Raw genomic sequence first — 5,923 nt, 5'->3', positions numbered from 1 at the left:
AATGGCTACGGGGCGATCGTTAGAAGCCAGTGATCTCTTGAGAGCAGACATTCCTCTTTCACACAAATATTTTATTACTTCAGGTTATAAATAAGTCGAATGAAACAAGCAGTTAGTTCTTATTATTTATTGGTCCCCATTAAACTACTGTACAATATTTACAGGTCACGTTGAATACTAAAACGTACAAACATTCGGCCGAATATAGGTAATACTTGGTTATTCCTGAAAATTATTGATTGGCCGTTTCAGTATTCAAACGTAAATTCGGTTAGAATTTAGTAAACGCCACACAATTGCATTATATACACATTAGTTAAGCTTAATAATTACTAGCAACACATTCTTACTAAAATAAATGGAAACGAAACGGGATCACGTTTCGACCGATCTGCAAGAGGAGAATAACATTGTAAACAAAAGTTTTCTCGCTATAAATTAAAACATTTAAATTCTTATTAATAGAATTATGTCAATGACAATCTACTCTGCACACCCTGGCCTTATCATGTAGCAATTAGGCATCCGAATTGATTAATAACACCGTTTCGTTTCCCCCAGCAGCCACCCACTAGCGCCGCCACCACCCCAAGCTGATAGAGCTCAGTGCGCGTGCACTCACCGGGCTGGTCGTGTCCGTCCTCAGCCGCGCGCGCTCGCGCCGTCTCGCTCGCGGGCGCCGCCTCGCCAGCCCCGCGCCCGGCGGCCGGGGCTCGCGGCGCGCAGTCGTCGCGTGGCAGCGAGCGCGCGCGCACGCGTTCCCACGCCGCTCGCAAGCGCGCCACCTTCTCCCGCACGTCAGCACTGACTGTCTGTTTGGCTGCTGCGCACTCCCTCTCAATGTTGTTGAAATTCTCCATTAGTTCGCGTACTTCCGACTCCTGTTCGGCAATCTCCGCCTGTCAATAAAACAGTTTATATGATACATTGTACCCTCTCGTCCATTCTTCAACTGGTTCATGAAAGCTTACCCATTTTGACTACTCAAGATCAGACTTAACCAAAACCTCACCAATATGATCAATCGTGTCCTCCTATCGTTCCCATTTTGCACCAGCTTCGTACTTGCCAATCTCCTTTCACCACTCCAACCCAACCCCAACATCAGTAACCAATTGAACTCGTTACCTCAGAGTGTTGGTTGTCGGCCGCCCAGTCGAGCGCGGCGGAGAGGCGCGTGTCGTAGCGCGCCAGCGCCGTCAGCTTGCCGCTCACGAACGACCGGTGGGCGGACAGCTTCTGCTGCGCCTGCGCATAAAATGCCCGTTATTTAGACATAGCAATATAATTTTTGGCGTAGTCATCTTTCCGCATAAAAATTATTATATGAAAAGTTTTAAATTTATTCGACCCAATAATCATTTAACGGTGAGTTACTACAAACATCACAATGACAATAAGGATGAAATAAGGGAGGGAGACTACTGCTAGATGTTAACAAACAAACCACTGGCTTTGGTCTAGCCCGGGTGGCCGAGGTTATACACTCTCTGTAAAAACCTTAGTTAGATCACCTGGGATACCACATTTTGTAGAAATAAAATAAGGTAGATTCCACCAAGAACGCACATAGATAACAATAAGTAAATTGAAATCTTCATTGATAAACTTTCATCAATGAAGATTTCAATTTACAAAGCCCACATTGGCTTTAATATTCGGAAAAGCTTCCATCATGAAAATCAATTCATTACTAAACAATGTTTAAAAAATTCCAGCAGCACAATGTTTACAAAATTCCAAACAGTCATAATGGAACACAGGAATTAACCTCCCAGCGCATAAAGTTCCAAGATAGCGCCTAAATCAGAACCGCTTTGATTTCCTCTCAACGTGCAACTTCAGACTCAACAAACAATCGCACCCGCCGCCGGTCGCGGGAACGCGCGGCGCGAGTGCGGCGCGCATACCACATGCAGTGCAGATTGCTAACTATTATTGCCATTATGACATTTTGAACGCAGTCACAAAATTATTTATAATAGACTTTGATTATTAAATTTTAATAATAGCAGGCATTTGACAATTTTGATGCTATTAGAGTTTAAACCTGTTTTATTCGACTCCACATAGGTAATGTAGTTTTATTGAAATTCATTTTATTCGCTATTTAAAAGTGCAATAAATGTAACTATCTTAGAACATTTAACTGAACAAAAGGGATAAACGTTTGTTTTTATCAAACTAAATAAAGAACCATTTCGTGGTAGAATTCGTTTAGTCTGTAGCTAAACGAATTCAACCACAAAATGTTTCCACCAACAGAACCCCTTTAACCAAAGATTAGCATAATTTGGACGCCACACAAGCGGCGCGACGGAGCGCCTCTCAACGCGCGCGCCCTCGAGCCGCGTCTAGACTCGACAGTTCTGAAACTACTGTTACTGCACTTCTATAGCCTAGTACCTGTCAAGTGGTCTTGGCTAAGGGTTTTGGACGGATACATACAAACATACATAAAACCACGCCTCTTTCCTGAAGGAGCTGGCAACAGAGTGATTCATTCCACTTGCCACGATGCTTGTTATAAGAGCAATCCTGTTTTGATAGTAATGACAAATTATAGCTTAGAAATAGTCAATGAGAAATTTACCACTTAATTTTTTTACGGTTTAAACCTTTAATTTTAGTAATTTGACAGATGTAGTCATAAAAACAACAATAGATAACATCGTACGGAATGTGTTGCGGAAACCTGCAGAATATCTGGAAATCATATTATGTCTGTCTCTGCCGCCTCCGCACGTCCGCGTGGACAGGATAGACCGGAGAAAGGTGGTATGCGTGCCAAATAGAGAAGTAGGAAGTGGACCCCAGGTCCCGAAACAGGCCCAGATATGAGAGAGAGGGAGAGAGAGAGAGAGAGAGAGAGGTTACATCGTACATTCAATATGATTCCGCTAGCGTTAGTTTCGGTTTCGTCCTCACTTCTCCGAAGAAAAGCTTATGAATACGCTCTTGGAGTAGATATGTTACTCGAGTTAGAAAGCAGTACACGAAGCGATTCCCGTCTGCCCTCGACTCTGCAGGGGAACCCAACGACTTAGGCCATGGTTGACTACATTTCCAGTTAAACATGCCAATTCCCTCCCTGCAAGAACTAGCATGATGGGCTAATTGTATACATACCTCCAGCAGCTGGTCGCGCAGCCGCGGCGCGCCCGCGGCCGACTCCGACTCGCGCAGCCGCTCCGCCACCTCCTCCTCGCGAGCCTGCACAAACAAACAACGTTATTCTGCCACTCGCTTTTCAGAGACTATGTGCAACGCGAATTAGTAAGCTTTTATTTTGCTTGTCCGCCTAGACTTCATTTCCTCATCTTGCTTACCACAGGCAGATTGGGGTACACGCACCCAAAAAGTAATTGATGACAACTACGAGTAGTAAAAGATATTTAGAAAAATGTGACAACTGACCGTCATCATACTGACCGCCGTCGTGCTCGTTGAAGTGTAAAAGTAAGTCCGCCTTGCAGGCATCCTCACTGTTGTTAGACTCAACAACTCAAGACAGTTATCTCACACGCAATAACTCAAACACAAATTTTCCGATCTTCCAATATTTATGGAATTTTCCACTCAACCAATACACAAAACTTTAATAGAAAAACAGTTTAAAACTTTAGAATTTCTACGTATTTCAGTCAAGAAAAAACATTTTCTTTTCACGTAAGAAAACGCGCACATTTCCGTGCGCTCGCGGCGAGCAACAGCGCGCGGCCGCTCCCGCCCCACGCTATAATTCATTCGCCGGCACTCGAATCTGAACCATTCTGATCTCTAAGCGCACTCTCAGAAATAGCGCCCGCGACAGATAGGGACTGTCGGTTCGTTTCCTTATAGGGCGGTATTTACACGCAGTTATTTGATACCAACGCATTCCACTCCTGAGCTATGCAATAAGGAAATGTAACATTTTCGCGATATTCTTTCAAATATTTCACATACTATTATAGGTAGCTATTCTGGTGGTGCGCGAGTTCATTCATCGTGTAAAAAGCGAGGCGAGTCGTAAAGCTGTCGGCGCGCGGTATATCGCGGCGATCCCTCTCCGCGTTACGACTCGCGCGATGACAACTCAAATCCGCACCGACATTTCATTCTATTCAAACACCCTTCTTACAAGTTAAAATATTTAATCTAAACTTTGAGTAAACCTCAAGGAAACAGTAGGCGTTTGCGAATGACAATAAGATCGTACACAATTATTTTTTACCGACTAGTAACTAGTAGTAGATCAAAACAAATCCACATGGAATTAAAGTAAAAACAATTTGGTTAATGGTTTTAATATAAATTGATATAATAATCACTTATGTAATCATTGTTATTGTTGATAGCGACGACGAGCGTCCGAACTTGACACGCGCCCCACGCTCGGCGTCTATTTCCGTCGCGACGCAAATAGCGCGCTATTTTTATAGAAAGCCAGTGACGCCGGCGCATGGTGACGGACCACTGTTTATGTTTTGAAGGAGACTTTGTCTGTAGAAGCGAAAATGACGTTCTCCGTCATCGCGGGCAGCACCCAGTCGGGCGGAAGAGCTTGCCTTTGGTGGCGGTCAAGGCCGAGACGTTACTCCCGCTTAACACACCTAAATACAAGATTCTCTCTCTCTCTCACTGTGTAGCGAGTTCCCGGTTGCACCCTCCACAGCAAAATTTCGGGACCCGCGGTCCGCATTCCGATATCACACTCTCCACTTTTTCTAGTCTTTGTCGTCCTCAGATTAGATTACATTGGCTGGTATATAATCTTTTATTCCTATGAACAAGTCTGTAACTATATTCTATCTGTACTTGATTTCAGCTGACACAAACATTTAAAAGCTTAATATCTGCCACACACCCCACTACCTTAAATAGAATTAAGCTTAAAACTTATCGTTTTTAAATGTTTAAACGTATTTTCCGGCAGTTGAGCCTGTCAGATACATTATGTAGAAGCGTGTTTATTCGCCGTTGATGTTGGAATCCACACGCAACTCCGACACGCAACTTACGCGACCATAAATAATATCTACATTTTATCTATCTATATGTAAGATGGAGTCTATCTATACATGAAACAAATTGGCCTGTGTCTACTCTGTCTAGCCCCTAAGGTATAAAGAGGAGAGTCAATAGTGGTCATAAAGTTTCATCTTAATACGAGCAAGTCAAGATAAAAAATGCGAGTTACGAACATCTGAAGTCCGCGAGCAAACTAGTGTACCACATAAATATTACAACAATTCCCAAAGCTTCTTATTTTCTAGTGCTCTTAACTGAACAGCGAAGTGACGACAGATTAGTTTTTAGATAATAACAGAATCAGTTGGAAAAAAAACCTATAAAAATCCGCAAAAACTGTCAATCATTGGGTAGTACATACATACATATGGTCACGTCTATATCCCCTGCGGGGTAGACAGAGCCAACTGTCTCGAAAAGACTGAATGGCCAAGCTAAGCTATTCGGCCCAATGATGGAATTGAGATTCAAAAGTGACAGATTGCTAGCCCATCGCCTAAAAGGACGCCTTTTACGACATCCATGGGAAAGAGATGGAGCGGTCCTATTCTTTTTTGTATTGGTGCCGGGGACCACATGGCACATCATTGGGTAGTATCATTTCTATTTGCAAAGCTGATGCAATCACACTGGTTTGCGAGCTATTCGCAGCTATCGCAGCTGAACTAGGAAGCGGGGCTTCACTCGCAGGACATCGCGAAAACAAACAAACAAACAACGCGCCGTTCAGATCCAAGGCTCCGCGCACACTGACCTGTAGATATTTAGTTTTATTGTACGATTCGTGGAAGGAAGGTCTAACGTTATATCCGTCAAAATAACTGATTATAATTGTGTATGTTACCCTCCTCGGAATATCCTGCGATGTTAATGCTATTTTTATCTTAAAGATTTTTAAAAACAAATTCTT

This window comes from Amyelois transitella, chromosome 20 (genome assembly GCF_032362555.1).
Source record: "Amyelois transitella isolate CPQ chromosome 20, ilAmyTran1.1, whole genome shotgun sequence".
In the NCBI taxonomy this organism is placed as follows: domain Eukaryota; kingdom Metazoa; phylum Arthropoda; class Insecta; order Lepidoptera; family Pyralidae; genus Amyelois; species Amyelois transitella.
This window is presented reverse-complemented; position numbering follows the sequence as displayed.